Here is a 14,975-nt window from a genome sequence, read left to right as displayed (position 1 = left end):
CACCAATGTCACAGCCTTCTCGTACAGCAAGGCAGCTAAACTTTAGCACCATTCCAGTGTCCATTCTATCCTGGCCTCTCCTGAACTAGTCTGGAACTTCTAACTTCACATGAAACCTCCAAAACCTTTTTACTTCATGCCATCTTCATCACTTTCTCATTTCAACCATTGGTTTTACGTATTTCCCATTTGCCAACCATAATCTCATTTGTGTAAAAGTACGTACAGTGAAAATGTATGCTGTTCACACCTAGGTTAGTTAGTCCACTTAGCAGAGAAGAGAATTCTTCAACAAAGAGACTTGAGTAAGTGCTGGAGTTCCCCTGTTGCTGCAAGGAAATTTTTTGAGTTGCTCTGTCAAAGAAGGACAGTGGTTATGCCAAAAAGTGGGCAGGGGAAATATGTCTAATGAGACCAACTTCAGATTTATCCTGTGTAGCTCCAGAAGGCGCAAACAGGAATAAAAGGTTAAAGTGAGAGATTTGGAAGACCCTTCTAAAAATGGGATGGGATGCTGCTGCCAGCTGACCATATCTCAATGGTGTTTAGAAAGGGATTCCTGCCCTTGGAAAACAGAACCAGATGGCCTCTAATATCCCACAGTATCAAAATCCTTTAGTAGCTGTAACATACTCTAGAATTTTACCATTAAGGTATGCAATAGAGGAGGCACATAAACAACGGTTAGACCACCGCTCTGATTTTGCTGTTCAATATCTCAGTTTTTATTGCATGGCAATTTACCAAAGTGGGAGTAAAAGGAAATACAGGTCTAAATAAAGAAATAATTACTGCCTTTGAAGAGTTAAAGTCTTTTATGACATTGTGCCTGGTTTATATTGATAATCATCAGTTACACTTATCAGATAACTAAGAACCACTGTTCCACTGATGGTTTTTAATCAGAAGCATTGGGTTCCTAACAATACAAAACTGACAGAAAGAGTCCTTTGAAATCTTATTTCATTCTTCACATTTTAAGTGCTAACTACTCAGCAATAATTATTAGCACTTTAATTCATTGAGCAAACCTCAAAGATGGAAGCCCTAATAATAATGGTAATCAAATAATAATGATCAAATGCATAGCTCATGGATAATATAAAAAGATTAATTAATTAATTTAATTAATTAATTTATTTAATAAATAAAGAAGTTTTCTAAATCAATAAGGAAAAGCCAAATATCCTAATAGAAATGTGGGAAAAGAAACAGAATATTCATTTACCCACAAACAAAACAAAAATTGACACAAATAGTGAAAATATGAAAAAGAAATGCATATTAGTACATTAAGACTATCTCTTCAAATTGCAATTTTTTAAATAATAAAATCCAGAGTTAGCAAGTGTAATGTGCTGATTGAAATAAAAATGGTTACAAACTTTGTGGAGATGGTTGGCAATTTATATCACAGACTTTAAACTATTCTCTGATACTAATGAAATCATTAAAAATACATTCAAAGACTTATGTCTAAGAATGTTTATAGCATCACTAACAATAATAAGTGTCCAAAAGTAGGGGACAAATTAAATTATGGGATATTTAAACTGGAACACTCTGAGCAAAATTAAATTAATAATCACACTCTGTAAGAATATTTTCAGGCTAGCCCCTGAACTATGCATAACAGGAAAAATTCCAAGGAACCCTGTGAAAAGTAACAGCTACAAGACTGAAAAGACTGATCAAAGATTTCAGCTACTACCTGCCACAGGAAGACAGAGTCTAGAAATTGAGTCTGCCAAGTAAGCTGCATGCTAGAATAAAAATGAACATTCTTCAAAGGAAAACAACATAATCTAGTCTTTAAAATGTATTATCCAATATGTCCAATATATGCTAAAAGATCAGTAGGAAAAAAACAACAGGAAAACTAGGGCCATAATCCTGAGAAAATATGACACAGATGTTGAAATTAGCAGACAGAACTTCAAAGCAGTTATTTAAAATGTAGACAAAGACAAAGGAAAAGAGAGTTATAATGAGAACACAGATGGGGAATCTCAGCAAAGAAATGGAATTCTAAAAAAGGAGCAAATGGAAATTTTAGAAATGAAAAGCATAACAACTGAAATGAAAAAATTAAATGGATAAACATAATTGCAGATTAGAGACTGCTGTTTCCAATGAAAGGGTAAACGTAGTAAACCTGCCACAAAGAAGACAGCTGATCTCCTTAAAAACGGTACCATATGAAGGCTCAGTGTTGATCTCTATTGCTGTCAGTTTGGACATTTAGCACAACAAGAGCTAGATCAGTCTTAGTAAGAATAAACTTATTATGTTGGGCCCATGAGTAGCCTCCCTCTCTGCCACAATGGTCATTTTGTTCATATGCTCATTGTATCAGCACTGGGGTGACCAGTGACACACATTATCTGAAATAAAGTGGCCTGGTCAGTTTGTCGATTTGGTCGTTTAGTGCCAAGTAAACTGCCTGCTAGAATAAGAAATGAACACTCTTCAGAGGAAAATAGAATAGAATAGAATCCAGAGTCTTTAAATCTCTCTAGTGGATGCTGCAGAGATTGTCGCACTTGGGGCTCACTCCTATTTGTCCATCCACATGCTTCTACTCAGGTCTTGCTATCCCCAAACTTCTAATCCTTTTCCTTCCAGGTCTTTGATGCCAGCCAGAACATTCACCACTTCCCATAAGTTTGTATATGTTTGAGTCTCAGACCACTTTTCTTCCCACACAAAGTGGATGATCAGGGGCACAGTCTGATAGTCTACCCATTGGGAGAACTTCTCATCACAGTCTTTCAAGGCCATTTGGAGCTGACCCATCCGCAACCCAAGCTTGGGCTTTTCCCTTTTCCTTCACTGAGTTGTACAGGATCCCCTATACAGCCACAGGCATTAGCTGAGAAAGGGGTGCTGGTGTAACAGTGGTGGATGCCGTGGAGGTAAAAAGTAAAAATTGTGTGTCAGAGTTGTCTCACCACAGGCTGAAATGGTTGGACCTTTATACCACTGCCTCACTCAGTCACTGAATGTGGGCTGCTTCAGGAAGAGTGTAATCTTGGACAAGGCAGCTCTCTGCAGCTGTAGTAGACTCCGAAGGAGCTGACAGCTAGAGATTGTCTGCTGACCAACTCCCTGCAGCTGGGTAGCAACTCTTTCTTTGAAGGGGGATCTGGCTGATGCACCTCCATGCCTAGCAAAATCTCAAATGTCCTTCAACAGGTGAATAATAATGTGGTACATTAGTACAATGGAAAACTATTCAGCAAGAAATAAATAACTGCTGATACTCAAATAAACGTGTATGAATCTCCCCATAAACTATTAATAATTATACAGGAAAAAGCAACTTTGGTGAAGAACTCTGGCAGACACCACCACAACCAAATGAATAAGCTAAAGAAAAATTATGAATTTACACCTATGGAAAGGGAGAGAGAGAGAGAGAGAAAGTAAATGGGGCAAAGTATTCATACCTACTGAATCTGGGTAAAGGACATACAGGAGTTCTTTGCACTACTCTTGCAATTTTACTAAAGTTTGAGATAATGACAAAATTTGAAGTTTTTAAAAGTTAGGTTGCTAGAAGGCAAATTCACAGTCATATCTCCTCATATCTAAGGATCTGCTTGTAAAAGTTCGGTTACACTATAACATTTCCATTGACAGGGAAAAAGGTCAGTAAGTCAAAAAAGCAGGATTTAGAGCGATAGATGGAATGCAACTAACCATTTACTCTAAAAGAAAAAGAAATATATGTAACATCTATTTATTTATAATATGTATGTTTGTAAACAGATAAAGAAATATATTGAAAACACGTACTAAATGAAGAAAACGTAAAAGCAAATCCCATCATCCAGTAATTCTACTTCCTAAGAAACACTCAAAGAGCACATACAAAGATGTTCATTGCAATACTGTTTTAAGAGCCAGAAAAAGACCACAATCTAAATATCTATCAATAAAAGGATAGCTAAATACATTATAGTAAACCATGAATAAGTAGTTTAAAAGAATGAGTTCTACATGTACCAACATTTATAGGAAAGCAATAAAAGCAAGCTAGAGAATACAGAATTAACATTTATGAAAAAGTGTTAATGAAAAAAATGGAAGAAAAAAATGAAAATGTTAACAGTAGTTACTCCTTAGTAATTATTATCTTCTTATTTATACACTTTATGCATTTTTCAAATTAGCCATAATGAGCATATACACTTTAAAGACATAAATATAAATAGTCCTATGAATGGTAAAGATTTGAAAAATGCTCAGGGTCAATTAGACATTTTCCTGCTTTAAAACAAAACAAATAATGCTACAGCATCGCAACGTAAAAAAGAGGGCTATATGGTATGCATTTACTTATAAGCAGAAAAATGTACAATGAATTGCTGGAAACATTTATGTAAATAAAAGGACTTGGAGCACATCTGGTGGACATGCCTGGCTATTAAATACCAAAGGAGCGGGATTAGGAAGGGAGCTCAAAATGTTTTCTGAATGTGAACTATTAATGATGGTTTTGCTGGGCCTCTTCCCCAAAAAAAGACTTTTAATATTAAAAATACATTGTCACCTCATCTGTTGATAGCTGAAAGCTTATGGCTGTCAGACATTTAAAAGAAAACAACAATCTCAAATCTCCACAATCAGGATGGCTAAGAATACCAAACTTCAGTCCTGGAAAAGAAAATTCACACATGCACATGTTCATTAGCTACGGCTTTACATTGTTGCTGCTTCTCCAAAACTCCTCAAAAAGCTAAACGTCTCCCAAATTCTGCAAAGCAGGGTGTCTTTAATTTAGTTTATGTCACACTCTAATTTCTCTTTGAGGAAGACATAACAAGTAATTCAGCCTATGCCTTATGCATTTGATTCTTTTTTTCATCGTGAAAATACAAGCCAAATGCCATGGCTTTTGTCTACCACCTATGTAAACTATTTACCCCTTTTGAAAAAGTTTATTTTTTGCACATGAAAATAATCACATTAATCATATAAATACAGAAAATATAGAGAAGCAAAATTAGAGGGGGAAATTTATCCATAATCCCAACATCACCCAAAGACAATCATTGTTAAATTTTGATGTATTTCAGTACATTCTATTTTCTAAAAGCCAGTTTAATATAGTTGAGCTCATGCTACGTTACTCCAGTTTTTTTCAAGTTACATGATAACCTAAATATGTTTCCATGTTACTTAAAATGTGGTAAACATTTATAAAAGCCTGTATAGCATTGCACAGAGAGGATATACTACAGTTTACGTAAATGTATTTGCTTTCTTTTTTTTTTTTTTTTTTTTTTTTTTGCGATACGCGGGCCTCTCACTGTTGTGGCCTCTCCCGTTGCGGAGCACAGGCTCCGGACGCGCAGGCTCAGCAGCCATGGCTCACGGGCCCAGCCGCTCCGCGGCATGTGGGATCTTCCCGGACCAGGGTACGAACCCATGTCCCCTGCATCGGCAGGCGGACTCTCAACCACTGCGCCACCAGGGAAGCCCTATTTGCTTATTTTTGAAACATTTAGAAGGTTTTCAATTATTCCTCATAACATTTTGGTACATAAAATTTTTAATTTGAATATTGAGTTAGTCCGTTGATCGAGATTCTCAAGAGTGGACAAAAGATATGAATAGTTTGGGTTTTTTTTTTTATAAACCTGTTTTTAGATTTTCTTTAGGGATCTTTACTCCATGTTTGCCAAGGTTGACACAAGGCTGCATCTGACGGGCACGATAATCAGCTACTCAAACGACAAACAACACTCACACCACAATTCCAGCAACTGAGTGGCCCCATTCGTGAAACTATAACTGGACATTATAAGCAGCTACCCTCTGGGAGCTGACACTCTCAGGGGAGCTTCTCTAACCTGGGCAGCATATGATGTTCATGTCTGCATGTTCATGTCTGGGCATATGAATAGCTAACATCTATTCAGTGCTTAACGTACGCCAGGCATTGTACTAAGATTCCTTCTGTACTTTCTCATTTAATTCTCACCATGACTCCATGACTTATTCCCATTTTACAGATAGGGAAATAGGCTTAAAGAAGCATGACAGTCATCCCCAATCCACCAGGGCACGTGCTCTAAGTTGTAGGCCCAGGACAGTAATGGACTCACATTCAACCAACACACTGCTTCCTATTCTCTGTTGTGAAAGCTTAACACATGGCAAAGCTAGCCAGGTCATATGAGTCTAAATCCCTGGACTCTGACACAAAGGTCTGCTCTGCTAAGCCAACTCACCACAAAGGATGGACCACATGGGAAGGAGAAATAGATGGGCTGGAACCTGGATAGACAGTAGGTATGTCCAGAAAGTAAATTTCCAAACATTATCAAGTCTACACAGTTTTACCCCTGAATTTTATAATGTTCCTATCTGTTACCCTAACCATTTCTATCCTCATTTCTAATCTTTATATCAACAGCCCAAGAGACAGCAGGTGCCATAAAAAAGGAAAGGAGGGAGGGAGGGAAAAAGAGGAAGGAGGAGGGAGGAAGATATCCACTAAATATTTATCAACCACCTTATTTTAGAAAGTATCATGCTGGTATGTTATACACACACACGCGCACACACACACACACACACACACACAAACATACATATCACTCTCTGGTTTTAAGGACATTACTATTTAGTTAAAGAGCCAAATTAGGCACTCAAAAAATAACTGAATAACAATGTAAGACTAAATAACAGTGTAAGGTGTGTCAAAGTGCTAAAATAAGCTGTATGAAAATGGCAACCATCATCATTCATTTTTTCAGGTTTGAGACAGTTGTTCCTGTATATCAGACCATGCATCCTGATTTTGGCCTATTAGAAAATATTTACTATAGATGAAGACAATAAATGCTATAGGAGATCAGTGCACAAACATCAAAATACAAATAAGTCGCTCCCCAAGGCCAAGTCCCAGGGGACTAGAGCATCCAGAAAGAAGGACAGTGCAGAAGACGGGAAGAGTAAGTGTGAAGAAACTGGCAGAAATGAGGCAGAGGTCTCTTATTAGATGTTCCTAGGGAAGTTCGGGGCCTTTAGAACCTCTCCATTACTGCCACTGCCAAGGGATGTGGACACTTCTGTTGCTCTTTCCAGTCATGTCTCCATGTCCTACTCACCCCCTCCCAAACAAGGATGCCCCATCTGATCTGCTTGCTCAGCATTTCAGTGGGCTGGTCTCCTCTACGGTGGGGTCACTGCTTTGAAGAACAACAGGCAGTTACCCTTCTCTCTCAGTTGTACTTGCAGTTAGGGGAGTAAGGTTAGCAGTCATCATGGAGAGGCGGGTGATCCTGAGGGTTGACTTTTCCGGTCCTGATGCCAGACTCCTTGGGTTCAAGTCCCCTTGATGTCCCTTATGCACTTACATATCCTTAGGCAAGTTGCTCAATATCTCTGTCTTTCAATTTTTGCATCTAAAAATGTGGCTGACTGTTACACCTACCTCACAGAGTTATTGTGAAAATTACCTGAATTCTTCCACGTAAAGAATTTATGTTCATGAAGCTATTTTCACTAACAAATTTGGGTTTGCCCTGCTCTTTATTTGCAGGGCCTGAGTACACAAGGGAAATAGGAAGCTCCTCTTTCAATGCCAAGCTCAGGCCACACTGTCCTACATAGTCAGGGGGTGAGGTGCACCCAGAGTAATAAATCGGCCTTTGTCTCTCATTTGACTGGATATTCTTCTACACATGGTCCATTGGTGATAACCTCAGAGGAGGAAAGGAACACAACCCCCTAACAGAAGGGTTGTAAGGTTGCAACAATTTATCAGATTTTAAAGAGCCACATAAACCACAGAAAATAAATTTTATTCCACAGGCAATAGTGATTTATTATATTTTCTTGGGCTGGAACCATGAGATAATAAAAGCTGTATTTCATAAGAATTAACCCGCAGTCATACACAACCTTCTGCAGAAAGTCTGTATCCATTCAAACCAGGTTCTTAAAGGTTAAAAAAAATCCAGCACTTATGATTTTTTTCACATTTTCTAGCCAGATTTTTTTTAGCCAGATTTTTAAGAAGTCTGTATTACAGTACTAAATTTCAACAAAACAAGAACTGTGACTCTGATCTCTTAAATCCTAGTGCCTGACATATAGTAAGGGCTCCATAATGCTGATTGAATAAATACAAAACAGTATTTACTGTAACCAAAAGAATACCGTGAGACAGTTGAGTTTGATGGTACAAGTTAAAAATAAAAGGGAAAAAGAAAAAGTGAGGGAGTGTCTGCCCAGCTAACTTCCACCGCAGTACGCAACGGGGGCATCCCGGGAACCGACCCTCTCAGAAGGTGTGTGGTGCCAGAGAGGAGGGGCTGCTCCAGCCTCAGGGCCCAGCTTGAGAAAGGTCGAGGGGAAGGAAGGGACCTCTGTGCCCCAGGCAAGAAGGGCCTGCTTCACTGTACAGAACCATCTCTCAGGAACCAGAAAAGGTCAGTGTAAATTTTCAAGTTGTTGAGCTTGAAAACCAGCAAGTAGGCAAAAGGAAACTCAAGTTCATCTTTCCTTCCAACAAGGGAAAGGATCTTGGGAGCATGTTTTCTGGGAAGAACTGGTCTAGCTGAAACCACAATCAGAAATGTTTTGAACAAATAATGTAATTTGTGAAAAAAAAAAGCACATGATTTTGATGGCATCTAATCAGTCAAAATACAAGAAGAGGAAATGGATTAGCTGCTCCGGGGTATGAAACTATTGATTTTAACTCATTTTGCAGCCTCATCCCCATCTACTGTGGACATCTTTCTACTGACTACTCTGACTGGAACACAGTTTTGGGAACCCCTTTCCACTCTCAAAACTGTTGACGGTTTCAGAAAACCATTTAAATCGAGAAACTGCCACTTTCAAGGGCCCTTCAGTCAGAGTAAGAAGCATCGAAGTGGAATCAAGTAAAGCCTAAAGGGCCATCAAAATAGGATCCCAACAGAAAACTGTGAACCGAGTGTGATTACAGCTCAGTAAACAACAAAATAACCTAAAGTGGAAAAAAAATAACAGGAAATACCCCAAGACGTTAAAGTAGATGTCACTGGGTAATACAAATTTAAGTAATTTGGGTTCCATGGTCATCTAGTTTTTTAAGGAGCATTTATTTGTTTTTATTGGAAAAACATACAAACATTTAACTAACTAATTAAATATTAAAGTCCAAGTTTTTTTTCAAACTAGGAAACAAAATATAGCATCTAGGGACTTCAGTGGGGGTGTGGTTTGCTATTTAGATCTCACTGGAAATAGTTTCCTTGAAACTATCTTGAAAACCTTTTATTATCACTCAGGAAATTTTTTTCTTAACTTGGAAGGGACCTTAAAGATTGTCTGATAAAAAAGTACCTCATTGTACAGCTGAGGAAACAATGAATTTCCTAACAAATAGCCAGTCGGGGCAGACCTAGAACTCTGACCCACAGTTCCTGCCTCCTAATCAATGTTCTCTCCAACACTGAGCCTACTTCACCAAGGAAAGTGCCCCTTCCCCTTCCCAGATAGGAAGAAAAAAGCAGTGCAGAAAATCATGTCTCTTCACACCTGGGTATATACCCAAGAGAAAGGAAAATATATGTCTACACAAAAAGTTATATATGAATGCTCACAGCAGCACTATTCATAACAGCCAAAAAGTGGAAACCACTCAAATATCTATCAACTGATAGATGGATAAACAATGTGGTATATCCATGAAATGGAATATTATTCAGCCATAAAACGGAATGAAGTACTGATACATGCTATATACATACAAAGGATGAGGCTTGAACCACTGTGCTACGTGAAAGAAGCCAGTCACAAAGGACTACATATACATAATTCCATTTATATCAAATGTCCAGAATAGGCAAACCCATAGAGACAGAAAGTAAATTAGTGGCTGCCTAGGGCTGGCGGGTAGGGGATGGGAAATTGGGGGAAACTGAATTGTTTTAAAATTCACTGTGGGGATGAGTGCAGCTGAAAACAAATACTAAAAATTTATCAGCAGGCACAGCACTTCTGTTCCAAGTAAAGAACACTGATGACGTCATACTGAGGAGAAAACAATCATTTATGTAGATTATGATTTCAGTCAGGGCATTTATACTTCTTCCATATTTGCTGCCCTGCTATTGGTTATGCTACCCAAGCTCTGGAACTCCTGCCTCTATCTGTTAAGATGGTAAAGTCTCCAGAGCCATTTCAACTGATGAAATGACCCAAATTAAATAGCTGCATATACCATCCTGTGGGAAAAGCCAGCCAAGAGAGCCACATGCTTTAAAGAACAATACATTATTAAGATGTAAGAAATGAATCTGCTTCAAATGGTTTAACCAAGTAGTTAGGTGTCCAATGGTTCTCACTCACAAGCCAGCTGGTGGAATGTTGCTATTGGACTGGACATGCAGCCTCATGGCCTCACACCACACCCAAAACAGCCTCTTAGCTGTTTGCCCCACTTCTTACTCACAGAAAGTCCATGAACTTACTGGGAAATGATCAGTAGGTCAATCACTGCCCGGAAACAAAAGGGCGTGCAAGAAGTAACGTGCCAAACCGTATCTGGTTTCAAATCAAGGAGGAGACCTGAAATCTAAGAACATCTAAAACTCAGTAGCTGAGCATTATTTTCTCTCCCCTGTTCAATGACAGGAAACTGCTCATTGTGTTTAGAGCTCAGCGGCAAATGAGAGCTTTATTCTGGCTACAGGCCTCAAATCATCCCAGAGAACCTTAAATGCTCTGAGGCTCTGACCAGCCTGCCTGCCAACATTAACACAAACACAAGCACACATGTCAGCTCCCAGCTGTCATTTCACCAGCAGCTCTGCAGTAGGCACTCTACTTTCAGGCAGGAATTCTTAAACCGGAGGGTGGGGATGCATACACCTGGCACCCTGTTAGCACCACTGCTCTAAAGTTACATGAGCCCCTCTCTAGGTGAAGCCCCAACTGTTACCTCCAGGACTCTCTTCAAAGACCTAGGACAGGGCTTCCCTGGTGGCGCAGTAGTTGAGAGTCCGCCTGCCGATGTAGGGGACACAGGTTCGTGCCGCGGTCTGGGAAGATCCCACAGGCCGCAGAGCGATTGGGCCCGTGAGCCATGGCCGCTGAGCCTGCGCGTCTGGAGCCTGTGCTCCGCAACGGGAGAGGCCGCAACAGCGAGAGGCCCACGCACCACTAAAAAAAAAAAAAAAAAAAAAGCGGCTCTTGTCCATAAGTGGACGAATGGTCAGAGTCAGGTCTGCTACGATGCTTGCCAAACCTGTCATAATAAATGTACCATAATGCTGATAATTTATTGTTGGGGAAAATGATAATTCTATGATTAAATATTCCATTTCACTCTATCTAGTGAGATAACATCTTGCAAAATCCTGGGGAAAAAATGGCTTAATAACAAAATTTCCAGGTCTACACAATGAATACTCTTATTTACATGATCTGGATGTGCCACAGGAACTAATATATTTTAAAATCTAGACTGTTACTAAGTAAAGGTACACTAAGATTTTTTTTTTTTTACTTCTTCTGAAGATGCAAATTTATCCAGCAGTAATTACAGTCCCTTCATTTTAATATCACATAATCAGTTGTTTACAATGACAAAACTGCATCTTCTGAGTCACAGAAAATATTAAGAATGAATAGGTCACCACAAGATATTGTCCATACGTTCCTTAACTCTTCCTCAGTTATAGTTTTTTTCCCATGATCGATCATTTAAAACAGGTAGCAAATGAATGGCATTTCAATAACCACCTAGCTATTTTAGTAAATACCTGGATCAAATCATAGTACTAAATCCAGTATCCAGAATATAAATGCGGGAAAGAAAAGCAAATAAATAATTAAACGTATTGCAGAGAAAAAATAAAGCCCTGAAAATGAAGTTGACAAATTTGATAACTACTCCCCCTCTATAAATAGGAAGAGTTGTTAAATGCTAAATATGCCACTCTTACTTCCTCCAACAAAGCAAAACTAGAAGGAAAAGTTGGTTGATATTCTTCTTGAAAACATACTTTCCACTGAATATATATAGTAGTTTGCCAACTGGACTACTGATGCAAAGCCATTTGCTAAAAACCACAGTGGTAACCAAATTATCTAATGCCACATATAGATGTGTCTTCATAGATAAACTGAACAGATGAACCCATTTCCAACTAAAATGAATGGACACTTTTCTCCCATTCCTAAGAGGCCACCAATTCTGTCACAGTTCAAGAGGACAGGGAAGACAAGACCCTGTTCAAACCAGCAGGCGAGGAGAAGCCCAGATTTCCCTTCGACCTAACACAGGCTTCTAAGTGTCTACCATACAGCCAAAACCATACTGGGAACTGTTTGTCTATCAAGATGAGAAACTCTTTTTCTCAGCCCTCAAGGAGGTTACAATCCTACAGCAAAACAGAGGCAAGAAAACAAGTAAATAAATACAAATCAGGGTAAAATTAGGTGTCATGAGGTAGCTGCTCTGCCTTTTCAAAAAAGAACAGTACATGTGTATGTCTGTGAAAGCCCTTTGGTCATCAAACATCCACATCATACCCTTTAATTGCCCAGGGGTAGCACCTGTGCTCAAGAAGGAGGGTATCCTTGACCCTCAGAGTACCAAGGAGCATCTTTGTGGTCCCAAAAGAATGAGGTCTGAGGGTACAAATAGACGAGATGTTTGTGTTCCCCCAAAATTCATATGTTAAATCCTAACGCCCAATGAGAAGAAATTAGGAGGCGGGGCCTTTGGGAGGTAATTAATGCATGAGGGTGGAGTCCTCATGAATGGGATTAGTGCTCTTATAAAAAGAGAGCCCAGAGAGATCCTTCACTCTTTCCACCATGTGAGGACAGTGGGAAGATGGCCTTCTATAAACCAGGAAGCAGGCTCTCACCAGACACCCAATTGCCGGGGTCTTGATCTTGGATTTTCCAGCCTCCAGAACTGTGAGAAATAAATTTCTGTTGTTTATAAGCCACCCAGTCTGTGGTATTTTGTTATAGCAGCCCAAACAGACTAAGTCAGAGGGCCCTAAAATGGCAGTGAAAACTGAGATGCTCAAGTGTAAAAAGAATAAAACATACCAAGACTGCAGGGATACATTTTTCAGGGATACCAAGTAGTACACCTGAAAGCTATGGGCTCCTGCAGTGAATCCAAATTTACACAGCAGAGAAGCCCAACAAAGGCAGATAACTCCCCACTCGAGCCCATCATTAGCTCAGAGTATCTTATCCTTGATTAAAATTATACTAGAGAAGACCTGTGTAACAAAGACCAGCTTCATTCACAAATCTAATAAAAAAGACTGCTGCTGGAAGGCTATTGACTGGGTTAACAATTGTATTTCCCAGGGGTGAAGACATAACAACAACAGAGAAAGAAAAACAGCCTGTTGGATCACAAATATCATCTCAATCTCTTTAGAACAGTGCTTCTTAACTAAGGCTGCATGCAGCCTTAAGTCTGGTAGATATGCCCAATCTTTTAAACAGGAAATGAGAAAAATATAAAATAACTGTGACAGCACTCACTGGTGCACAACTCAACCATGCAAACAAGTCACCTCCCTCACCACTCACGGGTTCTCATTTTTTTTTTTTTTTTTATTGAAGTATAGTTGATTTGCAATGTCATGTTAGTTTCAGGTATACAGCACAGTGATTCAGTTATACATATAAATAAATAAATAGATAAACACTATATATATATATTCTTTTTCAGATTCTTTTCCCTTATAGGTTTTGAGTATAGTTTTGAGTACAAAATTTTGAGTATAGTTCCCTGTACTACATAGTAGACCCTTGTTGGTTATCTATTTTATATATAGTTGTGTGTATATGTTAATATCATTTTTTTTTTTACGGTATGTGGGCCTCTCACTGCTGTGGCCTCTCCCATTGCGGAGCACAGGCTCCGGACGCGCAGGCTCAGCGGCCATGGCCCACGGGCCCAGCCACTCCACAGCATGCGGGATCCTCCCGGACCAGGGCACGAACCCGTGTCCCCTGCATCGGCAGGCGGACTCTCAACCACTGCACCACCAGGGAAGCCCGTTAATCTCATTTTTGAAGCACCTAGCTCCATAGTTACAGAGGCTGCGAGGTACAGCAGCAAGCAGCTGATGTCCAGTTAGGCATGTTGTCCTGGCTTCGTCTGTGGTCTTCTTGGTCTTGGCCAAGATGACAGAGTGTCAGGGCTGCAGCTCTGTTCGAATTCAGCTAGCCAACAACATCGCTGGTTGTAGTTATCTGTGCTTTTTACACCACGCTGAAGAAACCCAAATTGAACAAAGCCTTTCTTTGTTCAGTCATAACATGCAGATTGCACAGAACACCACCAAGACAATGTACCCTATGAAATCTGCTACATTCAAACACCAGGCCCACGCCATCAGAGGCGTCTGTGTGGTTTTGACAATCCAGCACTGGATAAAGTCAGATACGCCCTTGACACTTAAACTTCTACTAGGAAGAGTTCACTGCATCAGTTAGATACCAACAGGAAACCAGTGGCACCCTCAGATTAGGATAATTTAGGGTACATTTACAAAACTGAGGAAGAGAGTGCAGTAACTGGGGTGCAAAAAACAGTGAGACTATCATCCCTCTCCAAACCTTAAGGGACAAGGGGAGTTAGTATTTACCCAAATCAAAAAGGTAGGGAGTCTGCAAGGATGCTACCTTAAAAGGAAAAGTGACCTTTAGTAGAAGTATGTAGCTGGACTGAGGCAATCTCACAGAGAGGGATCCAGTGGAATGCATATACTGACTTAATTCTCCCCAAGCCTGCCTGTCGACTGAAAAAAAAAAAAACACACACAAAAAAAACAATGCACAACCTAAAAGTTGAGAGTTACATTTTATTCAGGGATCTTACTGAGGACAACAGCCTGGGAGACAACCTCTCAGATAGCTCTGAGGAACTGTTCCAAAGAGGTAAGGGAGAGGCCAGGATATATAGGAGTTTTTGCTGAAAAAAA

The 14,975-nt window shown here is 39.6% G+C and overlaps 1 protein-coding gene across 1 annotated transcript in view; it reads right to left on the bottom strand.

The window, feature by feature from the left end:
* Positions 1-14,975, bottom strand: part of RASGRF2 (Ras protein specific guanine nucleotide releasing factor 2) — a 234,112-nt gene that overhangs the window by 180,980 nt on the left and 38,157 nt on the right. The gene's annotated exons all lie outside the window — the stretch shown is intronic.

This window comes from Phocoena phocoena, chromosome 3, assembly GCF_963924675.1.
Source record: "Phocoena phocoena chromosome 3, mPhoPho1.1, whole genome shotgun sequence".
NCBI lineage: Eukaryota > Metazoa > Chordata > Mammalia > Artiodactyla > Phocoenidae > Phocoena > Phocoena phocoena.
The sequence above is the reverse complement of the archived record's forward strand: the minus strand, read 5'-3'. Positions and strand labels throughout refer to the sequence as shown.